This window comes from Micropterus salmoides, unplaced genomic scaffold (assembly GCF_014851395.1).
Source record: "Micropterus salmoides isolate LMB-PRFRI ecotype aquatic unplaced genomic scaffold, ASM1485139v1 Ms_hic_scaffold_11, whole genome shotgun sequence".
NCBI lineage: Eukaryota > Metazoa > Chordata > Actinopteri > Centrarchiformes > Centrarchidae > Micropterus > Micropterus salmoides.
Genome location: NW_024040152.1, coordinates 34,978,011 through 34,998,176, shown reverse-complemented (window position 1 = coordinate 34,998,176; position 20,166 = coordinate 34,978,011). Strand labels below are relative to the sequence as shown.

At 40.5% G+C, this 20,166-nt stretch overlaps 1 protein-coding gene and 1 pseudogene across 1 annotated transcript in view; one reads left to right on the top strand and one right to left on the bottom strand.

Annotated features, from left to right (window-relative positions):
* Positions 1-20,166, top strand: part of cpne4a (copine IVa) — a 486,687-nt gene that overhangs the window by 207,297 nt on the left and 259,224 nt on the right. The window lies entirely within an intron of this gene.
* On the bottom strand, positions 2,107-4,087 carry LOC119898186 (annotated as a pseudogene).

Below are 20,166 nucleotides of genomic sequence, written 5' to 3'. Positions count from 1 at the left end.
CATCGGCGACTGCCAAAGCAGATTTTTTGTCCTTAAATGCAGCCATTACAGTGTTTCTTTGTGACCCAGTATAATCAACCTATTGACATGTGATTGGAGCAATGCAAACTGAAGAATAAATTGGACCCAAGACCTTAAAAGACCTTAACTTGGATTTTATTCAACCTTCTCCTCCCTTCGGATATTAATGTGATTTGTTTGTTTAGAGTATGTGTTTAGTTGCTTATATAAAGGGGCACTCCCCTGATTTGACACATGAAATTCATTTGACTTGATGCTCTACTCAGCCTGTGAAAACAGTTGAGCAATGTCTTCTTTGGCTCTGGAGGAGTCTGATCCATCCGCAGTCTGATCTGCTGGCAGCTCCACTGGAGTGGTTGGGGTTAAGGGCCTCAGTGGTGGTAATGAGGGAGGGACAAGCGCTGCTTTTTCACTTTCCCCACCCAGACTTATCCTGCTGATCTGAAAACCTCCCAGTCACAAGCTTGCTTCCCTCTCTTTTTTAGCTTAAATAGTATTAGAGACTAAATATTTTGATATTTGGGCCTCTGCTGCATGGATTCTGAACCTCCTCTCCCTCACAGGTCCCCCACCCTTTGTGTTAAATATTTTCCCTGCTCATTAGTGTGAACAATGGTATATTGCTGCTAACATTGATGAAGACACACATCAGAGTAAAATGCAGAGAGATAAAAAGAGGTCCTCCTTGGGGGAAAAGGGCAGGATTTATCTCACAGACTGGCCTACTTTTAAAATACCAAATATCTTTACTGGAGCTGGGAGGGTTTGAAGGGGCTCCCTAAAGGCTACTGCAGGTAGAGTTGCTGCACTGTGGTGGAACCAGTGCAACTTACTTTCAGTCATTACAGCAGGTGGTCTGAAGGTGAGAGCAGGGCAGAGCATGTTTTAGTTTAAGTGTTAACTGATTGTGTGTGATAGACATTATTGGATGATAACATTGTGAGGGTTTTTTTAACAAATAATGACTGTCATCAAATTCTGTTCATCATTGTTTCAGCTTGATGTAAGATCATTTGCTAAATTCAGAAAATCAAAGGCCTTTATCGTGCGTTCAATGCAGGAGCATCAACATGATAACGTTAGAGATGAACATAACACCAGGCTGAAAAATGTTGTCACCGAGCCTGTTGACCCTCAGTGTCGTTTTTGGGTGTGGCCGACTAACAGTGATGTCAGGATGTGCAGAAGAATTTAAAATTCACTCCACATGAAGCAGATATACATACAATACATTTCTATTAGGGTTGGAATTAATCAGTCATTAGTCATATACTAAGCTTCCAGCAATATCACTTTGTCTGCTTTCCATACGCCAAATGCGAAAATGTTAAAATCCTTTATATAATATCTCTGATTAGCTTCTTAGAAGCCCAAAAAATTTGAGACAAATTGTACATAACAATTTTTTGTGTAGTTATAATAATGATTTGAAAAATGTTGTAATCGAAACGGCCCCGATAATTTCTACAAAGAGGGCTTTTAATTTTGAAGATCCTCAAGTGGCATTGATCAATGAAAGCCACTTTCAGAATTAACTGTCCAAAGTGGGTTTTGGTCTGTTTTTCATTCAGGAGCAAAAACCCAGAAACATTTCACCCTCTACTGTTCTGACACCTAATGTGTGTAAAATAGAATATGCTGCACATAGTTATTGTTGCTCCTGTGATCCTTCTAGATTGGTCCAGATGTGGAAAATGGCATCTTAACACATGCAGAGAAGTGTAAAAGGAGTAATTTATGCAAGGAATTCAGGTTTGGTAAAGCTGAAAGTGAGTTCAGTTCAGTGTATCTCTATCACTTATTTGCATCAGAATATTCGGGAAACTTAACACTAATAATGCTCGCTCCTGGCTCAGTGATTAACAGTTACACACTGTGCAGACTGTAAGTTCATATGGGTCAGAATTAAAGGGCGATTAGTATAGCTTTTATGCTATTACATAATTTTAGTAGATTCTAAGAGTGGCTGCCTGATGTTTTATAATTTATATGCAAAGTAACTTCTCAACATCATCATAAGCGCTATTCGGCAGGCTTTTTCCGCCAAGCAATGCCACAGACTTTTGAGAATACACTTCAAAACACTTTACAATAGTTTCAGTGTCACTTTTATTTGTAAAATTATCACATTGAAAAGTAATAGGCATTGTTGTGACTTCACAGAGGCTCACAGCACCAACAAACACACCGTTCATTTAGTGCACATGCATCATGCTAGATTCAAAGCCCTTACAACAATCATGGTTCTTTGCACTTAAACTCAACTTGTTGACATGATCTGAGAAACAGTTTATGCTGCTTCAGTTTGATTTTGGATGGGAAGTTGGTATGTCCATCCAAAACACTACCATAATGCGCTGCAGTTTACCCCTCAGGCTCCAGAGAGGCTAATAAACTAAACACAAGCTATTAAACCAACTAAACACAGCACACACAGTGTATAACATACACACACACACACACAGGCTGTAGTAAAAGCTGAGTGGCACAACAGTGCACACCACGGCTGGGTTTGAAGGCTTTTGCAACCGTTGACAAAGCAGCAGAAGCAGTTCTTGTGCAGAGACAGATCCACTGATAAAGCCGTCGGTGTTCAGACTCTCAGTTTGATCCCCCCCCCCCCGGTTGATCACTGCTTGTCTCCCACATTACAAAGTTTAGTTTTTGTGTGCTATGTACTCAAATGCAATTTCTAAAATCATAAATGCTAATTTGCCCATGGAATCATTCTGAATTATATAAATGCTTGCAAAGCAGTGTAAAGGTTGATGCCAAAATGCCATTCTGCAGATAACAGAATCACCCAAATGTTGCCAAATCCTTTCTTTGTAAGCCAGCATTGTGCAGTAAAGATATAAACACTGTCCTGTGAGACAGTCCAACCCACCCGTTCTCCTTCTCCCACCCAATAACACATTACAGCTCAGCACATGTTAGAAGATATTCAAGTCAATACCTTACATTAGCGGGATGGATATGGAATCAGGCAATACTCTTTTCCCTCTATCACCCCCCGCACTTCCCTCTGTTTCCCTCCATCCTACTTGACGAAGTGCAGGGCCTCGGCCGCCACCACAGAGCCTTTGCTGCTGTCGAGGCTAGTGACCAGCTTGAAGCCTGATCTCAGTGCGAGCATCACTGTCTCTAGTTTCAGACAGTCAAGTGTGCACAAGAATGTGCTGTCCTCCTTCAGCACGAGCCGCGAGCCCGGCTCCGACTTGATGAAGTGTCGGAACTGGATCACGTTGGACGACACCACAAATTCTTCTGGAAAGCCGTCCAGGCGGCTCTTGGAGATCTGCACCAGCCGCGCTTTCACCTTGTCGATGAAGGCGTGGTCGCTGCAGTACACCTTGAGGCCCTGTGACCGCTCATGGCTATCTGTCATCTCCAAAAAGGCGGCTTCCGCTGGGCCGCCCTCTGACTTTCCCACTCGATCACAGCTTCCACCAGTTCACTCAGACGGTAAAAATCGGCCTCCCGTCGCAGGAGTCCTGCCTCCCGGAAGTCATCGGGCAGCTGGAGCTCTCCGGTTCGGAGGTAGTTGAGCACATGGCGAAAAACTGGACCATCTCTATCGATGAACGGGTTGCCCATGGAATCTGTGTGCTGGACCGGCTTCTTACCGTTGGCCAGCTCTTCCAGAAAGGTACCCAGTGCTTGGCAAGGGTGGTCCGGTGGGCCGTGTACAGGAACCCCCCAACGTTGAGGGTGATGGTCCCTGAAGAGGGCTTCTTGAAGCTCTTGCTGGGCTGCAGCAGGTCCGGGTTGATGTGCCTGAGTTCACTTTCCATCCTTCTGAGGTTCCATTCCATTCTCCAGTCACCCTCTCCAGCCTCGACCCAGCCTCCTCCGAGCTGGTGCGTGTGCCGTTCAAATCGAGCAGAGGATTTTTCTTCTCTTTTTTTTTGGATCTGGCTGTGTGAGGCTGCTGCTGCTGAGAAAATGAAAATGTGTTGTCAGCTGTCTTATAGTGAGGGTTGAATGTGTTTGAGTGTGTGTGATGGTGGATGGGTGAGTGCTGTCTGGCAGAGGAGCTACAGTGAACTGGGAGCTGAAAACAAACTGGCTCTCAGTTCTGCTCGGTGTCCCTCCCTCTCTCTAGATCTCTCTCTCCCTTTAGGAGTGGGTGTGCAGACAGCGTCACATGCAGGGAGGAGAGAGAGAGAATATGAGAGCAAACAACAGAGTACGGACTCCGGGAGCACTTTCTTTCTTTCTTGCTCTCTTTTCCTAATTATCTCTGATAAAAAAAGGTGCAGAGGAGAGATCTAGCAATTAGCTCTAGCTGAGCTCCAGCAATTACCGCGCGCACACACACACACATGCACGCACACACACACCCTCCTGTCACCAGATGGAGGGGGGGTTGCTTCCATAATTCTTGTGGTGTGAAACTGTCTCAGCTTGTGTGAGTCTGAATATGAAACTCCTTTTGCAGCCAAATCCATCTGTTTACCACACAGCCCTACATGTGAACTGGAATCTGTTTGAAAAGGAGTCCAGTTTAATTCGGGGGTTTACTGGTATGCTGTTTCTGTCTCATCTCTGGTTATGACGGGGAGACGTAGAGCGGTTAATCTTATGTAAATTAAAGCAACAGGGAATGCATTTATGTAAATATCCTATTTTCTTTCTTGCAAGGTAACAAGCTTTCCTCTGTCTTAGCGAATGTAGCTTGGGCATTAATGTTTGTGAGCCTTGTATGTGTGCTGGCTTTGTGGTCCTGTGGAGGAAATGGACCAATTACAGTCAATGGTGGTCTGGTCATGAAGGACAGCTTTTGAATTGACTAATGCTTTGGCCTGTAGCCCCCCTCAGGGGATTTGCACCAGACTGGTAATTTGCCACAAATGCCTCCATATCGTGTGTGTGTGTCACATGGCAGTGTTTCTCCTAGTGCAACTGCAGATGTGTGCCACCTATTAACTGTGTACGTTTCTTGTGACGCAAGTAACCACCTTCATTTTCCTCATTGTTTTGTTTTTTCAGGCACCATCTTTTAAGAAATTACAACGCCGTGGGGGGGGGGGGGAGTAGAAAATGGCACAAAACAAATGTTAAAGTGTGTGTGTGTGTGTGTGTGTGTGTGTGTGTGAGATATAATAAAGTTACTGGGCAGAACTTTATTATTTCTTATACACACACACAGATGCACAAACAGTTACGCAGACAGCCTGCACATAAAATGTCTGCTTATGCTTGATTCTGACCCAGACAAAAATCCGGTTGTAGAAATATTTCAGTCTAGATGGTTTGTAACCTACTTTAGATGTTTTTTTTTACACCAAGCAGGTAATGCCAGTAAATCTGCATAATTTATCAGCGCTTGCACAGAAGTCTGGCAAAGACAAAATACCTGATTGTGGCAGTGTTTGTCAGTCAACGCAGCAGAGACACTGCGCTGGCTTTGCCTGGATGTTTTTATATTTTAGACTACTCAGTGGCAAAATGTAATAATTATTTTCGTTATCGATTAATCTCCCAGATTATTGTTTCGAATAACCTATATATTGTTTGGTCTATGAAAAATCAATTTGTGGAAAAATGTCTATCCCACAGTCCAATGATGTGTCTTCAAATGTCAGTCCAAAATCCAAAGTTAACTAAACTAACTCAAAGTAAACCAGAAAATATTCACACATGAGATGCTGCAACCAGTGAATTATTGGCATTTGTGCCAATAATTCACTGGTTGCAGCATCTCATGAAAAATGATTCATGGATTATGTAAATAATTGCACATTTATTTTCTGTCAGTTGACTATAATCAATGAATCCACCAGTCGTTTCAACTCTAATTAGATTAGAAATTGAATTATGCCAGTGAGGAAATTGGGCTGTCACACCTTAATTAGTAATGATCTACAGTAAAATACAGTACATAGTAAGAGGTTGCATACACAAACACAAAGTTCACTCATAGTTTGGTAAGAGTTTTACTCAAGGTTGACTTACTACTTATTGTGCATCAAGCCACTCTTCCAAGGACCGGCTCTCGCTGCGCAAACGGGTGAGGGGTGTCGTGTTCTGGTCCGCATCGTTTAGAAAAGCTCAGCAGCCACGTGGCCTCTGCTAATTCAGATCCACCCTCTTGCCACCCACCATCCTGCCTTCAACAAAGTCCTTTGGACCACACTTGAGGCCTCTTCTCAGCAGTCCGTTCACATGCAAAGTAAATGTGGAGATTAAGGTGCTGTGGCATGCACCTGTTGAATGTAAAGAATTTATGTCGGATTACAAGAAAGCAGCTGTAAATGGTACAGTGGGTTACCCTATTCTGAATTATATCTTGTGTATTACTTCTGTAAGGTACAATTTCTCATGACCAATGAGATAATCATACAGTCATTACAAAACACATCACTCAGATGATGCTCTTTGTCTCTGCATTGCACCAAACTACAACAGACTGCTCTTAATGAAGTTAAGAGACCACATTAGCTCTAATAAGTTAGATTTTGTAAGTCCAAAAAATTTTTTATCTGAGCCATTTTTATTCTGTGAGTAGGAGGAAAAGTCAAGGATTTTTATTTTTCTCTTTCATTTAAGTGCAAATGTACCCGGATCGCTAAAAGATATGGGTGACAAATGAAAGGAGGAAAAAAAGCTAAATTAAGTGTGTTAGTATGGAGTGAGGCCACCACGAGCCTACACAACCGCTTCAGTGCTCTTTGCCAGGTCTGTGGAACACCTCCTCATTCCTCCAGAAGATATTCCCTCATTTATATAAATAACCTCTTATTTAATCAGGTAATCTCATTGAAATCAAGATCTCTTTTGCAAGATAGAATACATAGCACAAATGACATAACAAAAGGACGTAACATCAGAGACGGTCACAGACATCACTAAATAGATTTGCATTCATTGTTCCTTCATTATTCATTTCATTTATTCATTATATCATTTGGTTTTATCAAGATGGTGGTGGGAGTTGTGTTACACGTTGGTCAGAAATCTTCTATAGATGTGAAACTGTGTTGAGATCTGGTGACTGTAAAGACCGTAGCATTTTATTCACGACATGTTCATACTCGCCAAGCTGTTCAGTGAGCCCTGGTGAACGGAAGCATCTGCATTTGATGTTGCTCTACTCCACAGGTTTTTCTTTTAATTTGTCCACAATCTGTCTGTGTGCAAGAACATGGAAATCACTGCAGCTCTTTCCCCCAACAAACTAAATAAGAATAAAGTGATGCCACTTCGTAGACTGCTTGATCTCCTTAAATGAAAATGTGAGCAACAGGTGTGTTAGATTTGTGCAACAGGTTGTCAACTAGTTACACCTCAGTGCTAGTGCTATAAATGGAAGTGCATTGCATAGGGATTCATTGAAGATTAATTTTAAGTGAAACGCTGGTTTCAAACACAGAGGCTGTGGCAGTAATAATTGATGTGGGTTACTGAAATGCTGCTTTCCTTTGTGTGTGCGCGTTTATCTGGGAGAAGATCCCAGAGTGACGGCGCTCTCTGTCTCTGCGGCGATTTTCTAATCATAAGTGATTAGTGGTATCATCATCAACAACACTCAATTGGAATTGCAAACGAGGCCAAGATGCAGCAGGGAGGATTGTGGGAGGTTTGACCTGCTTTCTGCCTCCTGTTCATTAAAACTGGCTCATCCAGGACGATCGTTATCTTCAAAGTCAGTGAGAATCTGTTTGTCACAGCTGTTGTGTCTCTTTGTCAAACTGACAGCTTCAGATGTTCGAATTCAATTTCCCAAAATGTGGCTAGCAAGGTCTCTCCTTCCCTCTTAAAGGTGGTGAATTATTCATAGAGCTGCTCCAAGAGATAGTGGTGTGGCATGGAGTCACTGACTGCTGTGAAGCTAACATGGCAACCACTTAAAATAGGGTCTCACATGAGCTCAGAGCTGTCAATCTCTTGCATGATCCATTATGGAAGTCTATCTACAGACAGATGTGTGCTGGGGGTAAAGTTAATCTGATGGATCAAAGTGATCCAGATATCAGCATTTTATTTTTTAATAATCAGACATATCGCCCTGGGTTTCAGTGGCCCATTAATGTCACATGGCCTACATAGTGGACTTGAATTTTGATATTAATCTTGAAATATGAGTAGTCAGGAGGTTCAATACAAAACTTATAAAGCACTTTACATACAGTGATAATCTTTAGAGATCTGCAATCAAAAGAGAAATAAAACCTTGAACACTAATAAGGATAAAATAAAATAACATCACATAAATCAAAGTGACACGTAGAAAGTCAGACACGCCGCAGAGTAGAAAACACAGTAATACGTTACTGATTGATGGTTTGCTAAACCCCTCCCTCAACCGATCATAGCAACTGTATCTAGGCTCAGCAGGCGTGTTGAGATTAAAATTTCTCCATGTTAAAGTGGTTTGAATGGTGCTTCTAGTAACAGTCATACTCTGCATTTAAAGAGTTGGGAGGGTGGTTCACTTTGAACCATTTTTTTTGCCTTTTCAAAACCAAACAATTATTTAATTAATTGCCAAGAAGGTTCTTGAAACATTGGTGGCTTAGCCCAGCAGTCTTTTATGTTTTCACCTGTTTTCACCCCCTGCCTATTGAACGTAATTATATAAAGCAACAGTAAATGACCTCTACTTGTATCGACCCACAAAAAAATGCACAGCAACTCTTATCAACCATCTAATTTTCTGTTGGTAACTTGTTATGCCATTTGTCAAACTGAAATTTGTCTCATACCCTTGCCATTTCATTCATTTTTAATAAATCATTGAGCTACATTTTAATTATTGAATATCAGGCCATTTAAATATTTATTATGATTGTTATAAGTACACTAATAATAAGTATTGGAGGACATATTTGTGCTTGTAACACTTAATTTCCTGCATTCTGGTTAATTTTTCTGCACATATTTATTGAGGAAATGTCTATTTATATAAAGAGAAACACAGAAATCAGGTGACAATTCAAAATATATAAAATAAAGTGTCATATAATGGAGAAAGGCTCTCAGGCATTTTGTATTCTGCTGTCAGATGTTTCTCCTGTAGGTCAACTTTTCTCATTTAATTTTATCCCTGCGGAGTCAACACACATGTAGGCATGACTGAAGTGCATGTGGCACCTTTTTAACCCAATGATAAATGAATTAATTATAATCCAGTTATAATCTCCTGCACTCCTGTGTTTCAGCACATTTTCTGCTCATGTTCAAAACTTACATTTGCAGAATAATATTTTTGAGACAAAAGTCTTAATATTACGAGAATAAAATTGCAATCTAATGAGTCATATTTTAACAAAATCTACCTGCTCCTCTGCAGTGCATTACCCAGCGTTTTTGCTTTGCTGATATGTTAGTAGGCTACCCCCTTTAGAAAGTCTGACCGACACAGAACCCGTCTGGGACTGTACTGGATCAGACGAGCACACTGATCTTCGTCAGAGGTGGAAAGCCGAAACTGAAAATACTTGTGATCAGGCATAAATGTCACCATAAATCCACACAAATGTAAACTTCAACTCCTCTGATAAAGTGCAGCTCACAGCCACTTCAGGGGGGAGCATCCTGGAGCAGAGAGTCGGCTAAATGAATAAATCTAAATATAATGTAATGTGAGAGACGGTCCCAAACAGAGCAAAGGTGTCTCTGAGCGAGGAGGATAGAGACGGCGACGAGAGCGTCAAGTGTCTGTGTCACGGTCAAGTGTGTCATGTTATTCTCTCACTACTTTGCGGCGGACTGTTAACAGTTTGTGTAGAAATTACATTAACTAGACACTGACATTTCTGTTAAAATGTTTTGATAAAAAATTTTGCTAGGGACAATTCAGTAATTGCTGTGTGTTCTCGGATTTATTTTTTTTTTTCTCCAATTCTGTCATTTTTATTGTTACTGTTTTCTGTAAAGTGTACTGGGACCACGCAGCTGGTGATTTTACACTTTAAATAAATCTGACTTAAAATCTGACTTAAAGCCCTGGAAAAATGACCTGGCGACGCTGATGGTGCCCAGAGTTTGAATTGTACCAACTTTGATGATCTGGCTGCAAATGTTAGCATACTAACACATTAAAGTAAGATGGTAAATATGAACATATAATGCCTGCTCACAGTCAGCCTGTTATCATTGTCATTGTGAGCATGTTAGCGTGCTGATGTTGACCTCATAGAGCTGCCTGCTTGAATTTAGATTTTCATTGTGGTCCTTGAATTGAAGACGACAAAGTTTATTTCACACTTGCTTTGGCAATGTAAACGTCTGTTTCCTGTGCCAATCAAGTCCCTTTTTGAATTTATTGATATATTTATTAAATCTGGAAAAAGTGGCTGAGTCCAGATGACATCATACTACCAACTCAGTAATTACCTATATGACCATCAATAAAATCCAGCATAAAAAATGTATTTTATAAAAGTAGTATAACAATAAGATTACACAAAGCTACGAAGGGGGTCTTTGAGATCTTTAGGGGGCTCTGTTATAAATATTATGTAACACACTGAGTTGTGGTCCAGCCACATCAAACTTGAACACTTTTTAAAACTGCACTGTCATATTTTACTGTTTACATTTTTAAAACTCATTAAGCACCATTTTAAGAAAACTCTGAAACGGATATTGAGTTTGTGAGACACAGACCCACGGCAGTCCAGTCAACTAGTAATTTAACTGTCCCCAGTTTTCTCTGTGTTAGTATCACTTTGAAGCCCACTTGTTGCATATGGATGGTGCTACAAAATCAAAACGAGTGGGCTGAATACATTTACAGACATTAGAAAATCACTTCAAAGTTAATGAATGGAATCATTAAATTTCCTTAATGAAGCAGCCTCTGGGCTTGGTAGAGATGAGCTCTAATGGAAAATTATATTAGGAGATCCAGTCAGTGACTTTAACCCCTCCTCATGTTGCTTCCTTGTTGTCATCATGTACAGACAAGGCGCCGTCACTACTGTGAGTGTGCAAGTGTGTAAGAAAGAGAATATTGATGTAATTTATACCTAAAGGGCAGTCTCATTTATGAAATTTGATTGTTAGAGCCCTCATTTCTGGAGGGACTGACATCTTAGGACCAAGTTTTGCTGACATCCAGATACATAATATACAGAAAACCATATAATTACTTCTAAAGCCCTGCAAACGTACATTTGTTTTATAAATTTAGGTAATTATCAAACTGGATAAAACTAGCCTGATTTCCATTCGTACAGTTAACCACAGTTAGACATAGGCACGCCCAGTTTGCATATCAATACTTCTGTCTGCGTCACAAGTCTTTGGACCTGCCAATTAAGCGAATGGAAGAGAATTATTGCGCTTGTCAAGGTTCTCTAACGAGGCCAGAGCAGCTGTCATTATACACAACCATTATGCTTTTTATAGCACCCGTATCATTAACTCATCACATCAACTTGTAAACCATCACCAGCAGTAATATATCAGTGCGGTAATGATGTAGCTTGCATTGGTCATGTTGAAACAGACTTCCGAACGGCTTCACAATTAAAGATGATGATGATGATATCACAAGATCATAAACACAGGATGTGGTATCAAGTATAAATGTGTTTATTTTGGAGTTGAGTGGGTTGACATAAGCAACACAATACATAAACAGGGTATTTCAATGACTTATGAAATAGGTGACATCTTACATAAGCACATGTTTATTGTTTCCAGTATTTAACATATTTGTTGAGTAGTTTATACATAAAGGTCAATTCCTCCAAACCATTTAATTCAGTGAGAAGTGCAGTCCGGTCGTCTTTTGTTCGAGGGTTTGCTTGCAGCCATTTCCGTGAGATGGCTTCCTAGCTAGCAGCCAAAATAATTTTAAGGAGATGTTCATTCTGTGTTTTTCCGTCGATATATGAGTTAACGAGCAAGCTAACCACAAACTCACTAGCTGGCCAGGCTTGCGTGAGTCGTTCATAATAGCTCCTGGAGATTTTCTTTCCCCTCTACTGCTCTGTGTCCTCCCCCTAGGCATTTTGTTCACCATATTTTAATATACATTTTATTTTATTCTATGTTCTGTGTGTGTCGCTGGAAGGGACTATACACTTCCATGTCAACCTTGTGTTGCATAATGAAAAATAAACTGCTTGTTTGTACCAAACGAACTCTTCTGAAGAGGAAAAATAATAAAGCTCTGTCCCTACGAAGTCTTTTATTTAAAGATGTTGATTCCTGTCTCATCAGTGTCTGCAAAGCATTGCTCTTTTGTGGAACAGTTTTATCTGCCACATTAAGGTTAAATAACAGTGAATGGTGCAACACCGCTAATGAGTTATGATAGCTTCCTCCATTTTGGACTCGCTGGCACTCGAAGGTCAGCGCTGTCAAAACGGTACAAATTTGTGGGTCAAAGATGAACTTGATTATAAAAATCTGTGTGGATTTACTTCACCCCCATGAAGGAATCCAGTGAAATAATATCGCTGCACAATTTTGGCATTTTACATAGAGGGAATTTTGTATTCTAGTCTACAGTACATGCACATTTGATGGGAACTGTACAGATGATGGGTAGTCTGAAAAAAAGTCAATCAATGAACTTACAGCCTAAACAAATGTTATATTACATTCCAACTCTGTCTTTATGTCATGCCGTCTCCAGCCTTATCATGTCACTGGTGGCTGACTCTAGAAATATATGTATGACGTGCACACATTCTCACCGCACCTCTCTTTTTTTTTTTTTTTGAATAAAAAACGTTCATGGTATTTGTGCATGTGTGTTTACATTTCTTTCTAAAGTATTTCCAGACTTTTCCTGAAAGCTAACTCAAACCTAGAAAATCACAATTGGCAGTACAACCAGGAGGTCACCGGGCATCAATCAGATCTGAGTCGAGATCAGAGGCAAGACGGTGTTGTTTTTAGAGAAGGAATGAAATCTTTCCAAAAAGTCTTATTGGAGAGTGATCTCAGAGCAGAGAGAGCCACATTAATAGCCTGAGGCACAGTAACAGGAGCAGCTTATGCAATAGGTCTTGTGTTTGTACGAAAGATATTTTTTGTATAGACACTGAATGGAGCTTAAGGCTAGTAAACCTTGAAAAGAAAAAAAGAAGAGCTGTTAGGCTGCAAAGATTTTACAATCCTGACGAGCAGCACCTGCTTTGCATGCTGATGGTCTTTGACCAGCGCAGTTGTATTGTTGCTCTGACTCTAGTATATGAAGGCTCGGTGTGTTTGTGGCAGATATGGTGAAACGTAGATGAGGCGGGATAGTTTATCCAGAGACGGTGATGGTGGATGGAGGCCTGGTGGGCGGCGAACTGTTTGTTGTGTTTAACATTAGGAAGGTGAGAGCCTTGAGGAAAGGGCCTCTGAGCAGATGGAGAGTAAGAGATGTGCGTGAGGGGGTGGACGAGTGACCTCCTCACCCCCTTGCATCTGCCTCTCTTCCACTATCATCTTTACTCAGCCATTTTTCACTGCTCTGCTCTTAAAGAGTTAGCTAAATGTATGTCTTAATACAGGGCTTTTCATCTACGTGTTTCTTTGTTATCCTGATTTCTCTTTTATCAAACTGTTAATATTTGTTTTTAATTCAGAGACAAGAGAGTGATGGCACTTTTTGGATCAAATTCTGTAGTATTACACTGATCTCACTGTATTAATATGTCAAATTTTAATAAGCTACTTTACTTACCCTGCTGGTTTGTTCTCGGTGTTGACATTGTAAAGAGACCGAAGTGCAGCAAATGTTGATTCACAGAGAAAATCTGTCAACATTACTGTGAAATCAGACAGAAGACTATAAACGCACTTAAAGAGTAACGCCTGTCAGCTGGATGCACTGTGGTCATGCTGGACGTGATCTGCTGCAATACCAGCCGATGCGCCACTGTCTACTGTCGCTTACATGACATATGTAAATATAGCAATTATAAAGTCATTTTCCAATACTGTACAAATATAAGGCAGTAGACCTAATTTCACAAAGTTAAAATAGGGGGTCTTTTTTAGGAATGATAGTGTTTATATAACGAGAGCGGGGGAGAACCACTCTAAACAACACTGGAAACAAGCATCTTAAATTTAGTCGACCGTGAAACAGAAATAAACAGCACAAAATGTGGCATCTGAAAACCAGACTGCAGGAAGACTCTCACTTACATCTGAAACACAACCGAGCCGTGACATGAACTCTGAAGTGAGGATGCCTGAAGTGTTTTTTTGTTTTTTTTGGAGCTTATAGTATGTTTGCCTGTTTAGCTGCAGTGCCCAATCATGATGACATCATTGGACGCATCGGTCCACCCAACACAATATCTTATGGTGTCCTCTGAATTAATTCTTATGTTTTTGGTGAACTCCTGAACCTTCTTGTAGATACACTCTCGGTGGCAGAGATACCTGTGTCACATTTAAGACATGCAGCAGAGTTTTATTCTTATTCTTCTTATCATCACTCATGCAGTAGACAATAGTGTGTGTGTCTACGCTGGCTTACTGTTTTGACATTACTTGTGTTAAATTTAGACCTCTGTAATTCAGAGTATGAAATGATTGGCAGACAGAGAGCAAGTGTGTGTGTTACACAACAATGTGGGAGAAGAGTGATAAACCCAAGAGCGAAGTGCATGTAGGCTGTTATCTCTCTGCCATGGTTTTATTCACATAGAAAGGAAATCCAAACACATACATCCCTGTGTTTCCCCACACATAGACTTTACTTGGACGGGTCTGCCAGGTATTTTAGTGGCCGCCCAAGTATAGTTGGCGACCCATTTTGGCATTTTGCAGAGAAACACAGAATGAGTTATCTATTACGTTACAAAACGTGGACACTGAATATTTTACAAGGATAGACCAAGTAAAGCGGCACACCAGAACACACCAGTCTCAGTGACAACAGGACACTAGGAAGTTTCTACGTATTGTTTTAACATGACATAAAAGGTCAATTATCAGTGAGCTTTAGAGGTGCTGGTAGGCAGATTTTGTTACATTTGGACAAAGCCAGGCTAACTGTTTCACACTGTTGCTGGCTTTATATTTAAAGGACAGACTTGAGAGTGGTATCAATCTTCTCAGCTTGTGTCTGGAGTGTCTGCACCACTCTTAAATTTATTTTGTATCTAAGAATTTTTTCTTGATAAGAAAGTAGGTGAATGTGAAAAATTCAATTAAACCACTCAAAAATTAATCTATTCCTAGAAGTGGTCTTGCGTGAGGCCCAATGTGTCTGTGGTACCTCGCAGATATTTGAAAATGCTGGTGGGAGCAACTGCCCAAATGGATGGAAATCCACCATGTGGCTGGATCTTCCACAGTTAAATGGTAATAAAGTCTTTATGCGTCCCTGAATAATGGGTGCCTCGGAGAATTAGGATACGGAGTGTCTGCCAAAGGTCTGGACCAAAACACCGATCTAAAACTTAAGTGTTTTATAGTAAAAGTAATGTGCAGGAGTCTATTTATCTCAAGTGTTCCTCCCACACACAGAGGCCTTGAGCTACACACGCTGTGGTCAGTCCACATCCCATACTGGTTTTCTCCATTTATCTACAGTATGTGTGTCTTCCCATGTTGACAAAGGCATTTGTGCCTCTGGATCCAGAAGAGAGGAAACGGAAAGACTTGAGTGGCAGGAAAGAAACTGTCCTCATTTCTTGACGGCCTTGGTAAAATCCAACAAGGTGTTTGACCGTGAGTACCGCACAACAGGGATGTTGGGGTGTGTGTGTGTCAGTGATCCTGTGCATGTGCACACATGTTTCTCGTGTGTTTTTAGACGTGTTGGTGACAAGCGCTCTGGCACTCACCAGACAATAATTGCACATAATTGCATCCATTTGTGGAAAAGGCAAAGATGAACATTAGTGAGATCTGTGACACGTACTGCGAAGGGTTTGTTGCCTCAAGATTAAAGACAGACTCTTGCGTGACATGTGATGTCAGGTGGCATGTGATGGTTACTATGGTGACCGTGGCACTTGCACCTGCATTTGTTCGGCTGTGGTTAACGCTGAATATATCAAGGCTTTTTTCAATTTAAGGCCGGTGGTAGTCTCTTGTTTGGTTGCCAACCAATCCCATAAACACAAACGACAACGAATTCATCCTGCTGACAAGAATTGCATCTGTAGCCAAAGCCTGACACTATATATTTTATTTCTCTGGGCCATAGAGCTCTATTTGCTGTCCAAAAACTATTAAAAGCACATAAATGAGCCACAGTGTTGCACTGGCTGATTGTGTTGCTGTAAATACTCATTAGCACACCAAATGGGGATTAATCCGCAGCTGAAAATAGTCCCCAACAGACTATTTACTTCTGTTTGAGAAATGATAGCTTAAAAACTACAGTGGCCAGCTGTTATATTGAGTCTTAGAGGTTAAAGTTTAAGGTTCAGTGGGTAATATTTAAGAGGATCTGTTGACAAAAATGCAATATAATATCCATAACAATGTTTTCAAAGGTGTATAAAGACCTTACATAATGAACATTATGTTTTTATTACCTTAGAATGAGCTAATTCTATCTACATACACCGCAGGTCCTCACATGACGTCACCATGTTGCGCTGTCATGTCTCTACAGTAGCCCAAATGGACAAACTGCTCTGTAGAGTGTGTGAGTCTGTTTTGTTTATATGCTCTGATAATGTTAATCCAACACATTTTTGTAGTGGCGTCCATGTTGATTCCACATTCTGACTCAAGAGCACATGAACACACACTGAATTAGGAAGAACGACTTCACAACTCTGGAGCACGTGAATGCGCCATGAGCTGCTGGTTGCAATTCGCAACCCTCACCACTAGATGCCACAAACTTATCCACAACTGTATTTGTGACATGTTTTTACTAAGTCTTCAGAAGGAAGTTCCACAGTGAGAGTTTGGAAGTTAAACAGGTATTGAGATATGGACCAACACATTGCAGGGTTTCGTCTTTTAATGGGATTTGTTGACAACATGAAATACATGGCATAGGATCAGCCTTATCATTTAAGTTGGGAGAGACAGCAGTGACTAGCACACCATTTTTACACACAATGTTTTTTTTTTACCAGAACAGATTGAACTTTATGATGCTGTAAATTTCCTTTTGTGAAAGATGACTTAAGTTTACTAACTGAAACCACCAGTCAAGTAGCCACTTTTTTATCAATACCAATTGCTCTTTGATGACTGAAGCAGAAGCTTAAATAATTCACAGCACAATGAAATATGTATGTTCAAAGACAAACAGTTGCATCATAGGCAGAGACAACAAAAATACACAAAGAACCTGGACAACTTACAGAACCTTTCAGTAAACATGCTACAGTTTAACATTATTTGAATTTGTGCATGTATCTAGTTGGTTTCTCAAATTAATTTAACCCACTCACATACAGCAAGTTGGTAAGGATTTTTAGCCAATCTCTCTTGCTCTCTTTGTTTGTTTTTTTTTAATCAAACGTAACTAAACTACTACTAAATTATTTCTCACATTCTGATCATAAATCATTAAACAGTGACTTTACAAGCACAACTTAAGTAAATAGAGGCATAATCAGTGAATAGAAAAATGCTCCATTGTTTGAGCTGTGAAGAACCCTTAATATGAAAAGTGTTTTGAGCTGTACACAGTCTGAAAAGAGGTCTGTGGTGCATGTGTTTACGGAGATTAATATTTGAATGTACATCACATTCTCTGTGGAAACACATTCTACGGAACAAAAGACAGCACAGAGCTGCTGAAGGCGACTGACAGGCGATCCTGCTATTTTGGCGTCATCACACACTGACGTTGCTTCAGATGACGTCTTTTCCTCGTCTGTCTTCTTTGCATTTCTCCCCCACGTTCTAGGTGGGAGAGACTAAAAGAAAAAGGAAACGACAAAGGAGGGAAGTGTGAGGACAAAAGGAGGTTATTGGCAGTTTGTAGGAAGAAAACGTTAAAATAAGTTTACGGCCTCTCTCCCTCCTCCACAGGTCATCTGGGCCTGTCAATCTGCTCTGTATCAATGCCTCACCCCCTGTTTGTTGACCCCAGCAGCTCCCTGTAGACTTCCTCTCTCTGTTTGCCCTTTGAGTGTCTCTCTCTCTGCTGGTTTATTTGATGCCAAATTGTACAACAATGCACAATAGACCGCACTGCTGCCAATTTAACGCCAACGCTCTCCAACTGGACTCCACCATTTCCTGGAAAGTCAATTCAAAACTTGCAAAGGGCGGGGGAGGGGAGTAAACCATGAATTCTGCTATCAATACCGATTTGGAGAGGAACAGAAGAGGCATCACATGGCTTAGGAAAAAGGTTGTGGGTTGAATAATTGGCTAAAGCACCTTTATGAAATAACAGCATGAAAAATGAATGCGCTAAATGAAAAGACCACATTCAAGGTAAATCAGAAATAGCTGAAAATGTCACATTGAGTGGCAGAGTTGTGAATGGTTGATTGAAGGCTGACTTTATGTGGCAGTGGTGGAAGAACAATTTAGATCCTAGCAGAAGTAAAAGTATCAATACCACCAGTGTTGGGCAAGTTACTGTAATATTTTACTAGTTACTTATTACTCCTTAAAAAAGTAGTAATATTACTTATTACTGGGTGATAAGAGAGAGTGAGCGATAGCGCTGCATGAATATATTCCCCTCAATCAAATACGATTTTAAGTACTCCTAGTAAAAACAATATAAAATCAATATGTGGCAGTCAGCGTTGATAATTATCCCATACAATGATTTATTTTTGGGCCACCACAAACAAATCCATGTATGGGGAAACACTGCTTTCACTACCACCCCCCTTCACCCCCAAACAACGCAGTCTCTCCCGACTTTTTAACTAATATCATATTCATAACAACAGCAAGGAGTGTGTGTGTGTGTGTTTTACAAAACATATACCCTTTCTTTACAAAAAAAAATAAAGCAAGTAAATCTTGATTTTTGAACTACTGTTTCTACTTGCTTCAGTAAATTAGAATTGTTCGTGGTTGAAAGCTTTTTGCAGGTCGCACAGAGTTTACAATAGACGATAATGTTCTTTGCCTCTCTGTGACACAATAATGGCAGCAGCTACTTACAGCTGTGGAAAGAACGCCTCTCTCCCTCGTTCACCATTCTTCCTTTAGTGTTTGGCTATCAGCTGACATGAACAGCAAAGACCGGTGCCACTGAGCTGCCGCACAGACGCGTATTCACGTCAAGGATGGTGCGTTCAGTAACGCAGCGTTACTTGGATTAGTAAATGTAATGATTTTACTGTTATAGAAAGTAATCCGTTACACTACTGGTTACTGGGAAAACTTATATTACAGTATCGCATTACTGAGTAACGCGTTCCTGCCCAACCTGAATACCACAGTATAAAAATACTATGTTAAGTCTTGCATTTTAAATCCTACTTTAAAAAATGCACATAAATATTATCAGAGATCAAAGTACTCATATTCTGCTGATGTAGCATTTTACTGTTGTAGCTGGTCAAGATGGAGCTTTAACTACTTTACACACAGTTAGCTAATTTAGTCCAGAGGCGCTCAACTTAAGGTCGTGACCCTCCACTACTTCTGCTGCTACTTAAATCTTATTTACTTACTTACTTACTTGAGTAAATGTAACTTCTAAAAGGACCATAACAGTTTGCTGGATTTTATCAATCTAACTCTCCTAATTATACATTTTTGCACATTTGTTAAAAATGGGAAAATGAACTTGCCGCCGTGGTACATGTTCAGTCACTTTATTCAGCTCTTTCTAGAGGCGCCACTTATAGCAATTGCTTCAGCCCGCTGTGCACACCTGGATTTGGGCCATTTCTTTCTTTCAGGTCCTCTCCTGCTGTGTCTGATTGGATGAGAAAGTGTTTTCTAAATTGCAGTCTTCACGTCTGAATGCGGATTTTTAGTTGTGTTCACCTCCGGTTGGGGCTTTTGCTGCTCAAAGGCGTTCAGAAACTTTTCATAAAGCCTCTCTAGCAGCGTAGTGATCTGTGGAGTTGTAGCGATGAAAGATCAAATCGGATGTCAAGTCCAGGTTTGCCATATTTAGGAGTAACCCAAAGCAGTTAGTGAATGACTTTAAAACCCTTTTTGAGCATGTGCAGGTGTTAACTGAAATTAACTACCTGAGACTAAACTGAGAGCAAAAGTTTGGGTTGCCTGGAACATCACATGTATTTTAACTACATCCTTGCTATTGTGTCAGACATTATA